The 16,303-nt window shown below is 34.3% G+C and overlaps 1 protein-coding gene and 1 long non-coding RNA gene across 2 annotated transcripts in view; one reads left to right on the top strand and one right to left on the bottom strand.

Moving 5' to 3' along the window:
• Positions 1-16,303, bottom strand: part of LOC111511015 (intermembrane lipid transfer protein Vps13) — a 1,108,316-nt gene that overhangs the window by 683,347 nt on the left and 408,666 nt on the right.
• The window catches only part of LOC141480419 (uncharacterized), a 113,969-nt gene that overhangs the window by 70,355 nt on the left and 27,311 nt on the right, over positions 1-16,303 (top strand). The gene's annotated exons all lie outside the window — the stretch shown is intronic.

The raw sequence follows: 16,303 nt of genomic DNA, 5'->3' as shown, positions 1-16,303 counted from the left end.
TGAAAAATAAATCACAAAACTAGGGAGTTATCGAGTAACATAGTCAAGGAATAAGTTGAAGCTTCCAAACTTGTAACTAGTCTGGTTGCTCAACCGACATTTTTTTTGTTACTCCTTTTTTCCTGAGAGCAATACACGGTTAATTCAGTTAATTGTTAAAGGAAATAAATTTGAAAATTGATATTCGAGATTTCAATGAGAAAGCCGTCAGCTTTCAAAGAATGGAAAAGCGCTGAAGGTAAATAACTGATGAACCATAACCAGGAAATGTCACCCATTTTACTATCAAAGCGCTAAATATATGTTTGCTCTTAATCAAGACCGAAAATCATTCAATTTTCAAGATTCCTATGATGAAAGTCCATATTAACTTACAAATGTTTTGTGATATCCACTATAGAAGGTTTACAAAACCGCGGCACGTCTTCCTCAAGCAGTCCTCCTTCATTTAGATAGTATAGTATCACGTATAGTGATTTTGTAAATCTATTGTAATGAAAATCATAAACTAAACTATTCCCAAGTACTCAACACACATTAGACAAAAATCTTCAAAATCAATATCGAGGTCAACGTATTATGCTTTCACTTTCAAATTCATTGTTATCTGTAGCTTGAGAGCCAAAAATAACTATATCTTGGAGAAATTTGTGCATAGACAACTGATATACGTATACACTGGCTCTCTAAAAAATAACTTTTGGATGTATTAGTTATTCCATGAAAAGTTTTATGCATTTTTGTAAACGAATATTGCAATATTTTTGTTATATCTTCGGTAATAGTAGATGATCGTTGATGAATTTTCACTGTAATGTAGCACATTATTCATAGATGACAATTACAAAATCAAATCAATTTGCAGTGGCGTCGGAGAAGGTGTAAAAAATAAAAATTTAATTTTGTTTACATATTTTTGCTTATATCTCAGTTAATAGTGGATGATTGTTGATGGATTTTTCACTGTAATGTAGCACATTATAAATAGATATCACGTACGTGATCAAATCAATTTGCAGTGCCGTCGGAGAGGGGGTAAAAAATTAAAACTTACATTTTTTGACACATTTTTGCTTATATCTCCGTTACTAGTGGATGATCGTTGATGAATTTTTCAGTGCAATTTAGCACATTATTCATAGATATCACGTACACAACCAAATCAATTTGCAGTGCCGTCGGAGAGGGTGTAAAAAATAAAAACTTACATTTTTTGACATATTTTTACTCATATCTCCGTTAATAGTTGATGATCATTAATGAATTTCTCACTGTCATGTAGCACATCATTCATATATATCATGTACAAGATCAAACCAATTTGCAGTGCCGTTGGGGAGGTTGTAAAAAATAAAAATAAATTTTTTTGACATGCTTACGTCTCAGTGGATTATCGTTGATAAATTTTCACTAGCAATTTTCTAACCATTTACCAACCAGTAACCTATGTTAACTGAAGTCATACTCAACTATTGCAACTAGGGGTTAAAATATTAACTTGTTGCAAATTCATTACTTGAATACAGTTTCGGCTAGGTCAGGTTATACATTGGATTTTGTTTCATCAACCGACATCTATTGTACCGTGTTGAATGTGTATATGCGAAAGGATTACTGTCTTTAGGCAGCTGCCTTCAATTCTCAATAATAAATGTGAATTTTACAATTCACTGTTGTAACTGTATTTATTCATAATTGTAAATTCACACTCATAAGTGTGAATCCACAGTTATGAGTGTTAAAAAATTTTATAATTTAGTTATAAATGTTAGAAAAAATGCATAATGACTAATACATTCAAAAAGTAATGTTTAATGACACAGTTGAGATGATCATGTATCAGAAAATATGTCCATGTTCAGTTTTATGCGAGATCAGAATCTAGTACAGAAATGTTGAATCATATTCAGAATCTATAATGAAATATCCAAATATCCATACACTATAGTAACGTGATTGTTTCTCAAACCACTAGAAAATATTCGATCCTTGGAGTTTTTCTCGGTTTGGTACAACACATGAAAATATATAAATATGGTTATTTTTACAAAATAAATGGTTATTCATCTTGAAACGACAATGACATGATTTCTTACTGTAATCAATACAGTGCAGGGGTTATTTAAATACGGGAATCAGACAGGCTCTGCCTTGTAGTGGAAATGGTTTCATGTGAACAAGATGGTGACAGCTTAGGTGCATAGCTTTTGAAGTTCAGGTCGTTTTATGTAATTCACAATAAATTTTTTGTTTTTCTCGGTTTGGTACAACACATGAAAATATATAAATATGGTTATTTTTACAAAATAAATGGTTATTCATCTTGAAACGACAATGACATGATTTCTTACTGTAATCAATACAGTGCAGGGGTTATTTAAATACGGGAATCAGACAGGCTCTGCCCTGTAGTGGAAATGGTTTCATGTGAACAAGATGGTGGCAGCATAGGTGCATAGCTTTTGAAGTTCAGGTCGTTTTATGTAATTCACAATAAATGGCAAGCATTTAAAAAAGTTGTAACTGATTTCAGTTTTGCTCTTTTAAATGCTGCTTGTATTTCTTTCAATAACCTTGATTTAAAGGAATACATAAATATGACTTTTCATTGGGTAAATGATAAGATTGCGTTTCCGTCTAATAAAATTCAGTTACATATATGCTGTTTCCATATGTTCAAATTGATGGCTCGTGATGTTGATATCCATTATAAAGATAATATAGTACGAAAGCATATGAAAGAAATCGTAGCCTCTGCATATAACATCAATGATTCGGAAATTTTTTGTGCTTGGTTCAAAAACTTCTATATCTTAACCCATTGTAATACAAAAAGTTCTATATTCAAAAATGCCTTCCAAAATTTATTAAAAATATCTTGTTCGAATGCTCTGAGTGATAGTAACGTTAATCTTGTCGATTATTCAATTGATGATGAAATAAAACGTTTCGAAGACATTCTGTTTTGCCAATATTTGAAACAACTTGTAGTCAAAATCTCTTTTAATGATAATTTAGATAATGCCACTTGTATGAGCAATTTAAAATTTTTTGATCATTTTTTCAGAGCTTACATTCAGTTTACCCCTCTTTGGAGTGGTATTCTGTTAAACAATAAAGAAAGGCTAAGTAATGCTGCAGTTGAAAGATGGTTCGGTATTGTGAAAAATACTCTTGCTAAGGAGGTTATGAGGCAAAAATGTAGTAGAATAATCAGAAAAATTAAAAAATATGTATTGTTTACTTTTCAAAGAATGTCATTTTCGTATTCCCAAAACAAAATTTCGCAGACCTCAAATTGAAGACTTCAATAAAGGACTTGCTTCCCAAGAATTCTGGCAAAAAAAAGAAAAGTTGCTTCAAAATAACTTTTTAGGAACATCACTCAAACAGGCACTTAAAAATTCTCAATCACAATAGTCACGAAATTTCAATCCAGATTTATGTATGTATTGTAAAAGGGGACAGTTGGAATTCCAGGCTGATTGGGTGCAATGCGACAAATGTGATGATTGGGTGCATATAGTATGTATCGAAGACTTTCAGACATCTTTGAATGATTTTTTTTGTAAATTTTGTACCAAAATTCAAGTAGACACGCCTTCAAAAATATTTTGATGAAAATTGTAGAAAATATTTTCAAGAATTAATCAAAATAGAGAAAAGTACCAGAGATCAGAGACTTTTTAAATTGTGATATTCGAGTTACTATCTAATTTTGGAAATATTTTTCTAAGTAAAAGTGATGATAGCTTGATAAATATATTTAAGCGCATTTTGAATCCAATAAATATTGAATCTCATGTAGCAATCAGTCATGGCATTAAATTTGAGAAGAAAGCAATTAGTGAATATGATGCATTAACTAGCAGTAAGTGTGATTTTTCTGGTTTATTAATTCATAAAGAATATCAGTTCATTGCTGGATCTCCAGATGGGTTAATAGGTAATAATGGTTTGGTTGAGGTTAAATGTCCTCATTCATGTAGAAATTTGAATCCCAATGAGGCATGCTTTCTTGGTAAGATAACCTTTTGTGATAAACGTTCTGGACTTCTTTTGAAAAATCATAAATATCAATATCAGATTCAAGGGCTTCTTGAGATAACTGACAGGTGTGCACTTTACTGCATATATTGCAGTAGAGTATAATGAGCCGGCATTATTGAAAATATCCAAATCACAAAACAGTTTCAAAATCCAGTTCAGAGCAGCGATCGTTAGTTCTTATCGATAACAGAAATACACGTGCGATACAATGAACAGCGAAAAACGAACTGACATGAATGATACAAAGAAGCGTGGACGCGGTAGCGGCGGGGAAGAGGAGGGGGCCTTGGAAGGAAACCTGTTTGGACTCGTTTCTTTTGTTATTTTTTGAGACATCATTTTTTATTTTGTGGATGTTTTTCACCCAGTGCTAATGTTTTGTGATAATTGATATTGCCATTTATTCTTGGATTCTTAATACCTTTTTTCTTCTAGCTTCAATATTTTCTTGGAGGTCTGATAGAAAGTTAACTATTACACCATTTTGGAATCTCCATTAAACTTTCTGAAATACTTTTCAGCCAAGCACAGTACATTTTTTTTCACTGTGATAGGTCAAAGTTGACCAAAAAATTTGTTTCATTTCAAAATTTATTTTATATTATTTTTTTCCAGTTATTTCCAATGATCGCAAGCTTTTGGTATTACTGTCGTGTGCGATAAGTCATGTTTTAATGACGTAACATTGAAAATACTAAACCGAGTCGCCGATTTTCGAAAAAAAGAAAATTTCCGATATCTCGAAAACGAAAACACTTTTACCTAAACTTTTTTCCTGTTATGAGCTAGTCATGACCTCAGCTGTCACCACCTCAAGGTTTATCGTCAAGAACCGGGACACCCTGTATAGAAATAAACTTTTTTTGAGTAATATGTCTCCTAAATTGAACAGTTTTTTTAATTTTCTTTCAGGGGCACACCTAGATTTATTAAATGGAAACCAGTAAATGAACTGAATATATTACCAAATGGGCTAGTTTCTGCTTCAAAATATTATAAAAGCGTTGGAAGAAATGACTATATTTCGTATTTTCCTAATTTCAATTGTGGAGTGAAAGAAATTACAAATGAAGATTTTGAAATAGTATCTGGGAAAGCTTGGCTTACAAATTTTTTTGTAGATATTTGCCTGAATACATTTAATGATCCTGAAAAAACATTTCAAATTGTAACCTGCATGCTGGCTAGCAGAATATTTTTTTTTGCCAATGGAGAGAAACATCATTCAATTACCTACTGAATTCCAAATGGAAAAAAATCTTATAGTATTTCCAATTATTCAAAATTATTCATATTACTCAGATAATTCAAGTTCTCATCATTTTTGTTTAGCGCTTGTGGATATTGAAAATAAAAAAATCACTTCCTTAAACCCCTACGGAAGTACTAAAATTGAAATTTTTAAATATTTGAATTAATTTTTGAAATATTTAAAATATTATAATGAAGTCAATGGAACATATTTGGATACTGACAAGTGGTCAATCGAAATTAAAGAACACGATAAAGAATGTAATTTCCTTAGAAACTTTATTTTTCAAGAAAATACCAAATTATACTTTTTGACGTCTATTGACCTTTTTTGACAATCAACAACAACAACCTTTTTTTTTATGAACATATCTCATTCATAGCTAACTAAATGGAACAAAAAATATATACTGAATGATAAACAAATAAACAAAATATATAATCTGTAACATTCTCCCCACCGTGAAAATTCTTAACAATTTTCACCAAATTCAACATCCACCCTACAGATTTTGGTTACAGGACGTTTGAAGACCCCTGTAGATGTTTTCACCTCGACTACTCTCGTAATATTGTCCTTTCCTGGAAATACTGCCGTGATTCTACCCAGTGGCCAAGTATTTCTCGGAAGATGGCCATCTGCAACAACTACTACATCGCCAACCGCAACAGGTTCATTATCCTTGATCCATTTTGCACGCTTCGATAAAGTCGGTAAATATTCCTTGATCCATCTTGACCAGAATATTTCTGCCAGCCTTTGAGACTTCTTCCACTGCTTTCTTAGGTTTTGTTCTTCGAATTTTGTTGGAAATGGATTTTATGAGGGTGAACCAATCAGAAGATGATTTGGCGTTAAACACTGAGGATCGGAAGGATCGGTTGAAACATGAGTTAATGGTCTACTATTAACTGCATACTCAGCTTCCGCGAACAATGTTAATAAAATTTCATCTTTAGGCGATTCTTCCTTTAAAGTAATCCCCAAAATTTTCTTGACCGAGCCTATTAACCTTTCTCAGCATCCACCCATATGTGGACTACCAGGTGGAATGAAGTGCCATTCTATCTCCATCTCTGTCATTCTTCGAGTTAGCTCCTGGTGATCAAGTTCACGGTACAATTTTAAGAGTTCTTCGTTTGCTCCCTTGAAATTTGTGCCATTATCTGAATAAAGGCGTCTGATGGGACCCCGGCGTGATATCATCCTCCTTATGGCCATTATTGTACCATCAGCAGTGAGGGAGTGTGCGATTTCCAAATGAATTGCACGAATTGTCATACAAGTGAAAAGAACTCCCCAACGTTTTTCTTTATGCCTTCCAACTGTGACATACAATGGCCCGAAATAATCAATACCAGTATAAGCAAATGGTTTTAAGCCTGGTGTGAGGCGCATCAATGGCAAATCTCCCATCTTCGGTGTATTTGGTTTCGATTTTTTCAATTTACAGTAACGACACCTATAAAAAATATTTTTTACAGCTTGTCTTCCCTTAATTAGCCAATATTCCTGACGTATATTATTTAAAACCATTTCCTTTCCCTGATGATGATTCTTTTCATGGAAATGCTGTAATATTAGATCAACAGTAGCATTTTTGGGATCTATAATCACCGGTTTCTTTACGGGTTCATCTAAACAAAGAGCCTGGCTGATTCTAGTTTGCATTTTAAGAAGTTTGTCATCATCAATGAACGCTGAAAGATTAAAAAGCGAGCTTTTTCTGTCAAGTTGACCCTTTGCTTTAAGTAATTCAATTTCCTTGCCAAAACTCTCCTCTTGGCTTCTTTTGAGACACAATCTCTTTGCATCATCTATTTCCTGGATAGTTAATTCTCCAGAAGGAATATCGGTTTTCCCACGATGTTTTCCTAGAAGAAGTCTGCAAAACCTTAATACTCATGCTGCACTTCTAACAAGTCTTCGCCATTTGGAAAACCGGTGTACTTCTGGCAGGTAGTCAAAAGACGGAACAACGAAACCAACAAAATGTTCGGCAGATTTTCTCTCATTTTCATCGTCGAGATGATAATTTGAAAAATCGAAGTCTGGTGGTGGATCATTCAAGTTCCACAGAAAATCAGGACCTCGAAACCAACAATTATTATAATTTGCGTCAATATTTGATGAATTTATTCTTGTTGCTTCATCAGCAACGTTTAATTTGCCAGGGACATATTTCCATTGAGTTGCAACTGTTAAATCTTGTATTTCACCGATTCTATGTGCGACAAATTGTTTATAATTCCGTCCATCACCTTTGATCCAACACAGAACTGTTTTGGAATCTGTCCACAAAAAAGAACTATCGACAGGAAAATCAATTTCTTTCAATATCGTGGATAACAATCGGCTACCCATCACTGCAGCTTGTAACTCTAGCCTTGGAATTGAAATAGGCTTCAGGGGACTCACTCTGGCCTTTGCTGAAACGAAAGATACCTCAATGTGCGTTTCGAAAATTATTCTCAGGTAGGCTACCACCGCAAATGCTTCCTCGCTCGAATCACAGAATATGTGGATTTCTGTTGCATTAGCAGTAGAAAGAGAGAGAGAGTAGCATCGGGGAATCATGAGTGAAGAGATTAATTCTAAACTTTTCAACCATTCTAACCATCTATGGAAGATTGTTGTTGGAATCTTATCGTCCCATCCGATGCCACTTCGCCAAATTGCCTGTAGAATGATTTTTCCCTTGATAGACAAGAAATGTAAGAAAGCCTAAGGGATCAAAAATCGACATAACCAACTGCAAAACTTGGCGTTTTGTAGGAATCACCGTACCGTCAGTTATTTCTTTGGGAACCTTATGATAATCAACTTTAAATGTAAACGAATCAGATTTCACATCCCACCATACTCCTAAAATGCGGTCCAACGATGACTTATTGAAATATTTTTCAACATGTTCATTTCCGTATTTTGAGATAACCAAAGGTGAATTTGAAGACCAATTAACAATATCGAAACCACCATTTTTATGAAGGTCAATGATTCTTTCGATTTTTGAGAGTGCTTCTTGCTCTGTATCACAACAATCTAGATAGTCATCAACATAGAAATTTCTCTCGACATCTTCAATCAATTCAGGATATCTCGATTGCTTGGCATTTAAATTTTTAACATATTGTGCGGAACATGGAGAACAAGAAGCGCCGAACATCATCACCTGTAACTCGTATTCATCCACCTGCCTATGTTGCTCGCCATTTCGCCAAAGAAACCGCTGTGCACATCTATCCTCCTTGCGAATTTTTACTCTATGGAACATCTCGGTTATATCCCCACAGAAACCCCATTTCGATCGACGAAAGCGCATCAGAACACCTGGTAATAAAGTCAGATAATCCGGACCTTGCAGAAGGTTTTCATTTAAGCTGGTACCATTACTCTTAGCGGCAGCGTCAAAAACAAGTCTCAACTTATTAGGCTTATTAGGATTTACGACACCAAAATGTGGAAGATACCATGTGCGAGAATTTTGTTCAATCGCTTCGGAAGTTTCTAATTTTCGAATGTAACCCTTTTTTAAGTAGTCACTGATTTTGTTGCAGTACTGATCAAAATATGATTTATTCCTCAACATTTTTTTCTCAATACAAATCAACCTTCTCATAGCATTTGATTTACTTTCAGGTAAATTTACATTGTCATTTTTCCAAATCAACCCTGTCTCATATCGTTTTTCATTTTCTAAATAAACTGTGTTTTTTTTTAAAATATCAAGGGCTCTTCTATGAGCAATGTCAATAATTCTATTATTAACGGAAACGCCAAATGTTTCGGTACTAAAAGATTCCCTGACTAGACGATTCAGTTCATCATTGTTATCGCAGGAACAAATGTGGAAGCTATACACAAATTATTTCGAAGGATTTGCTTTGAGACTTTTTAAAAACTTTATTTGTACATTTAAGGCAAATAACTACAATTGAATGAATGGATAATAAAACAAGGCGTATAAATAAGTTCGCATATGACGCAATGCTGAGTAAGCAAGCTGGATCGGCTAACGACCTGGTCTGGGAACATGCATCTGTAATGTTATACCGGTGAACTATCAGTTCCTGATATAACTCCTCCCTCCTCAAATTTCGACTTCGGGCTGGAACAAGACTGAAGGCGAATTTTCAAGTTCTTTTCCTTCAAATTTCACTTTCAATTCGGAGTTTGGTTTCTTCCGTGCATTTTGAATTTTCTTGAAGGTGTAGCAGGCCAAAACAAATAAAATAAAGCAGATAATTGTCCATAGAATCCAGTCGGTTGATTGGTAGTAATCGATGTCTTCTATTGATAGTTGATTTGTCGCATCGATATGTCTCTGAAGTTGATGGATATCTTCCAGTGGTATATTTTCTATCCTTAAAGGTTTTCTTTCGAGTGTCTCAAACCTTAACACTTCATTGTTGATTTTTGGCAAGACAAATGGTTTTCCGAAATTCGAATTTTGGCGGTTTTCGAATTTGTATCGTTTGAATTCGAAACTGCAATTGGTTGGAATTCGTAGAAGGGTGCTGCCTTTGACTGTGAAGAATTGGTCCTCTGGGCATTTTGATTTTTTTTTCATTTCTTCTGAGGTGATGACGATAATATATTCCTCGTTGATTTTATTGAATATTTGGGTTGGTGGTTCTATCGGCATCTGGGGGCACCTAGCATCCTTGTCGTGAATAAGGGCGGCAATGCAGTCTTTTTCTGGGTGGAAACTCAGGTTTTCTTGATTGCAGAGATACATGTCCAAGATTTGTGTACAGGGTTGGTCCATATATTGGAATGTTTCTTCTCCGAGAGCCAAGTAAGGTTTTTTTGGGATGATTATGGTATTTGTTTCAGTTGGGATAGGAAACAAATGGAAGTATTGAAAGGTTTTAGGATAAACTATAGGAAATTCTATGGCAAAGATAATTTTATTTTTTGAAAAATAACAGTTTGTTTGAATAATTGAATACCATGAGTGGACATCTAACTGAAGTATTTCGTCAGGACTATAGTGATTGTGAAGCTCACTAATGATTTCTTCCAAATTTTGACTTGTTAAAATATCAGGGTGAACTGTATGTAATTTTGCAAAAGTGATTGCATTTTCGACGTTATCAAGAAAGGTGATAATTACATTTGCATTTAAAAATATTTGATCTAGCATACTTGAATACACAGTATATTTATAAAATTGATCAGTTATATTGATCAAAGCTGGTTTATAGATTTCAATGTATTTAGAAATATCTTTCTGATTTTTGATAATAGATTCAATATGTTTGGAAAATTTATCAATTATTTGTTTGGAAAGAGAAATTTGTGAATTAACTTCTTTTACAATTTTTTGTTGATTGCTTTTCAAAGTTTCGATTGCCTTATCATATCGCTCTCCATCGGATGCGTCTAAGTTACCAAAAAGCCATTTTTGGATTGTTCCTCCAACATTTATTAATCCTCGTTTTTGTCTGATCGTTGGTGTATTTAGAATATTTTTGAGTTTATGAGAAATTTCGAAAACCAGTGGTTTTAAATGTTCGTATTTATTTGCCAAACTCCTAAAGTACATCTGTTTATTACTTGATATCTCGTTTAATTTATTATAGTTCTTTATTAAATTTTTTATTTCAAGTTCCAGGATACTTAAATCAATATCGTTGAGAAAAATATGTTTTTTAGTTACAATTTTTGAAAAACCAAGTTTAAATGGAAGGATTCCGGGGGAAGGACTTATTGTTTTTATTTCAATTTCTGGATTGGCCCTGATCATTGCTAATAACGTCAGGAGGTTCAGGATTCTCAGGTTCTTCATTTTAAGCCTGTAACAAAGGTGGTTTTCTTAATTCTTTTATGTGAATTATTTCAACCTTTCCCTTTTTATTTTCTATTTCTACTTTGTTATGTTCTAAGATTTTTGTAATGGTAAATGGTCCTAAAAATTTATTGTTCTTTTCATTTCTGTTTTTCGGATTTTTCTTGAAAACTTTTTGATTGATTTCAAATTCCTCGTTCGTGTTACCTTTAATGTTTGTTTTTTCTTGTATTTTTTCTTTGCGAGATTTCAATTTTTCCAAAACTTTTTCATAAACAGGGGTTAGTTTCTTATTGTGTTCTTGTACATATGTTGAAAAAAATTCTTTGGGACTGAAAATTTCCTCTGGACTTCTTGAATTTGTATGACCAAATATTAATTCAAATGGAGTAAAACCAGTTGAACTGTGAATTGAAGTATTGTAACCTAGTATGGCGTAATTAATGAGATCTGTCTCGTTAGGGTGTATTTCTTTCAAAATTCGTAGATGTTCGATTAAGGTGGAATGAAGTCTTTCTACAGGGCTATTGGATTCATGGTGTCCAGGCACTTTTATTTTGTGTAATTTCAAAAGTTCTTTGACAGTTTCGTTATTGAATTCTCGGCCACTATCAACAGTTATATTTTGAGGTGTGCCAAAAGAAGCAAAATACCTTACTAAAGCATTACAAATGTGAATGGCTGATTTGCCGGCTATTGGTATCGCTTGAGCGAATTTAGAAAAAGAGTCAATAATTGTCAAATATATTTGGCCGTCGAAAAAGAAAGCATCGATGTGAATTATTTGAAAAGGTTTTGAAGGAGTTTCTGTCAAAACTAAAGGTACATATGGATTTTGCCTAGAATACTTTGTTCTTCGACAAATATCACATGAATTAATGTAATTTGTAATAGTTTGTTTCATATTTATCCAATAATAATTTCTTTTTAGATATTGTAAAGTTTCTTCGATTCCGCGATGATTTGTTTTTCCTTCGTGATGATTTTTCATCAAGAGGATTTGTTCGTCCTGACCTTTTATAGTGTTGACAAGTTTTGTACACCTGATTAATTTTAGAGTCTGTTTGCTAAAATTTTCAGAGTACACTTTTGTGAAATTTTTCATGAGTTGAGCATTTTCAAAATATATGAAGTAATTAATATTCGGTTTCAAATAATCTTTCATGAAATTAAAAATCAAGAGCTCATTTTCTTCTGAAGGTAGTTTTACTGTTGAAATTTTATGAATACCATATGTTTCTTGTTGAAGAGATATTTTATTTTGTTTATTTTTTAAAACGTGAATTTGATATACAGTGTGTCAATTTGAAAACTTCCCACCCTCAATATCTCCCTTCCAGTACATAATATGGAAAAATGGTCAGACAGGTCAACTTTATTTGCAAGGGGGACACTCTGAATGAATATTTTCAACCCTCGGGGTTCAACCCCCTAGGAGGGGTGGATGTTACCCTCAGAATTTCAAATGGAAAGGGGGGTCAAGTGGCACATCATTTTGAAGGGCATTCAATTCGCTTGCCGACGGTGCCCTCATTTATTATTTTCCGATCAGCAGTATCCGAAAATGTAGTTCTAAACTAACAGAAGTAATTAGAATTGGCCTATACTAAAATGCCTGGTTATCAAGTTAGTATGCAAAGAAATACAATTTATTGACTCTCTTATAAGTAAAACTTGTGATGACGGGTCAGCTTTTCAACTTTCCATCAGGGGTAAAATTAGACAAGCCTCAAAAAATTTACATTAATTAGTTATCTGATTTCGGTGACTTTCATTTGGGTTTATCATCGGATTTAAAACTCTTATCCCTTTTTTGTTACTTCTGCTATAAAAAGTATCGTTTTTTGAGCAAAAAAGGTGTTCATCGCATTCAAGCCATTTGGTAGTACTATCATTTCAGTTTCATTTGTTGAGCTGATCAGCGATACCTTAGAAAGTGTATAAATTGTAAGAATGGTTTACACTATCCAAGACCGAATTGAAATAATTTTTATTTATGGAGAGGTGGGCAAGTGCGCACGAAGGGCGGCATCTCTTTTTAATGAAAGAAATCCAAATCTTAATATAAGTCACCGGTATGTGCTTGATTTGGTGACAAAGTTTTCCGAAACTGGTTCGGTGAAGAATAAAAAAAGGAATAACCCCAGAGTACTGAATGAGGATGCTCAAATTGAGGTGTTGGGAACATTTGCTGCAGAGCCGACTAGCTCCTTACGATCAGTAGCAGAACAGACGGGAATGTCACACGAGACTGTAAGGAAAGCACTGAAAATGCACAAATTTCATCCATATAAAATGCAGATTCTCCACGAGCTCCATGAGGATGATTATGACAGAAGAATAGAATTCTGTGAAATCATGACTCTTCGAATCAATGCTTTACCTAATCTTCTGTTCAATATCTGTTTCAGTGATGAATGTTCATTTTTCCTGAATGGCAATGTTAATAGGCAAAATTGTCGCTATTGGAGTGACGAAAACCCTCACAATTTTCGAGAAGGACATACACAACACCCACAAAAAGTTAATGTTTGGGCTGGTATTCTTGGAAATGCCATTATCGGACCTTTATTTTTTGAAGAAAACTTGAATGGTGATCTGTACCTAGATATGCTTCAAGCACCTATCGATCCACTTATAACTCACGAGCTCGAAACTCAAATTGATGCACACGGTAATTTACTGTTGCAGGAAGATTTGTTACATTTCCAACAGGACGGTGCGCCACCTCATTATTTTCGCCCCGTCCGACAATGGTTGAACGAGCGATTCCGGGAGAGATGGATTGGCAGAAGGGGATCAATTGAGTGGCCACCGAGATCACCGGATTTGACTCCATTAGATTTTTTCTTTGGGGATATCTCAAATCTGTCGTTTATAAAACACAGCCCACTGATATGGATGACCTCAAAGGACGAATTACAGCAGCATGCCGGTCAATTAGTGGTGAAGTTTTCCAAAATGTTCGAGAGGAGTTCGAAAACAGACTGTATTACTGTTTAGAGCAGAATGGACAACATTTTGAACATATTATCAGATAAAGCGTAACAAGATGGTTGAAATTTGTTTTTTGCAATTTAGTATTTTTTGTTTGCACTCGATGCGTATTTCGTTAACTAAGTAGTTCTACATTCCTCTCACATCCACGAATTCGAATATTACTCAAGGGTTGGAACGATGCTACCTAGTACGATGCTCACCTTTTCCAATAGTCCATTACAATCATTTGTTTTGAATACCAACCTGAATACCAAACATCTAGTGCGGGCGAGTTTTAATCATTTATTCTTATTCACTTCTAATCACCGTTCGTTTGGAACGTTATTGTTCAAAAACTGCTCATCAAAAACTAATGAAAAAGGTATCATTGGCAAGAGAATTGAATGCCCTTCAAAATGATGTGCCACTTGACCCCCCTTTCCATTTGAAATTCTGAGGGTAACATCCACCCCTCCTAGGGGGTTGAACCCCGAGGGTTGAAAATATTCATTCAGAGTGTCCCCCTTGCAAATAAAGTTGACCTGTCTGACCATTTTTTCATATTATGTACTGGAAGGGAGATATTGAGGGTGGGAAGTTTTCAAATTGACACACTGTATTTTATTATTGATTATATCATCTCGAATAGGAATTCCATCATTGGCTACTTCTTGTGATAAAGAATGGGGAGTTTCGTCGGTTTGAGAGATAGGTAGTTGATCGATTTGATTAGTGAGTTCATTCGGGGGATTGATTTGGATATCTGAAATGATATTAATTTTTGATTGTTTTCCAGGATTATCATTAGATATATCTGGTTTTGAATTTTCTACTGGATTTTCTGCTAGTTCTCTAAGAAAGTCTAAAGTTTCTTGGTCAATGTCACCTGGATTGTTAGCAATGGAGTCGGTTTCGTGCATGTTAAGTTGAATACGTGAAAGTGCGTCCGCATTGGAGTTCAGAAGTCCTTTCTTATAAACAATTTTGTAGTTGTATTCTTCCAATTTCAAACGCCAACGGAATAGTTTGGAATTGGGTTCTCGAATATTAAAAAGCCATGTTAGTGGGCGGTGGTCACATACAATTGTAAAGGGTCGTCCCTGAATTGTTTGCAAGCCCAAACTATCGCAAGAAGCTCTCTTTCGATAGTGCTATAACGTTGTTCAGTCTCATTTAAAGTTCGCGAAGCATAAGCGATAGGCTTGTCTTGGCCAATATTACCTTGTGAAAGGATTGCGCCTAGGGCTACGTTTGAAGCGTCTGTGGTCACTATAAATTCTCGTTCAAAGTCGGGGTATTGAAGTATAGGGTCGTTACATAAAATTTTCTTACATGTTTCGAAACTTTCGATAAAAGTTTGGTCATGTATTATTTTTGCATTTCGTTTTAAACATGCGGTCATAGGTTTTGTAATTTTCGCAAAATCTTTAATGAATTTTCGATAATATCCCATTAAGCCTAAAAATGATTTGATTTCTCTCTGAGTTTTTGGGATAGGGAATTTTTGAATTGCTGAGATTTTATCCGGATTGGGTTTTACTCCCTCAGGGGTGATTAAATGTCCTAGGTAGGCAACTGATTTTTTAAGAAATTCAGATTTATCCAATTGTATTTTGAAATTTGCTTTCCTCAGTCTCTCGAATACGTTTTTTATTCTAGAGATGTGTTCTTGTAAGGAGCTACTGAATATTATTATATCGTCAAGGTACACTAAACAAATTTCGTTGTTTAAGCCCCTCAGAACATTATTTATTGTCCTCTGAAAAGTAGAGGGACCATTTTTTACCCCAAAAGGCATACGTCTGAATTCGTAGTGCCCATTTTGTGTAGAAAAAGCTGTTTTTGAAATGTCATTTTTGTCCATTTCGATTTGGTGGTATCCTGATGCCAAATCGAGGGTGGTGAAATAATTTGCCCTACCAAGTTTGTCTAAGATGTCTGTAATGTTGGAAAGAGGATATTTATCGTCAATTGTTTGTTCATTCAATTTTCGATAGTCTATGACGACGCGCCACTTCTGTTTTCCACTTTGATCTAATTTTTTGGGAACTACCCAAATCGGGCTGTTCCAGGGTGAGGTAGAAGGTTGAATTATACCCTGTTCTAACATTTTATTGATTTGGGAATTTACTTCATTTTTGTGAATTTCCGGAATTCGATAAGTCTTTGTAAAAATTGGGGTTTCATTTTTTAATTTTATTTTATGAGTAATTTCATTAGAGAAACTCAAA

Source organism: Leptinotarsa decemlineata, unplaced genomic scaffold, assembly GCF_025532065.1.
Source record: "Leptinotarsa decemlineata unplaced genomic scaffold, Ldec_3_MD MMD2_P_RNA_scaffold_8, whole genome shotgun sequence".
NCBI classification, from domain to species: domain Eukaryota; kingdom Metazoa; phylum Arthropoda; class Insecta; order Coleoptera; family Chrysomelidae; genus Leptinotarsa; species Leptinotarsa decemlineata.
Note: the sequence above shows the minus strand (reverse complement) of the source record. Positions and strands in the feature narration are given on the sequence as shown.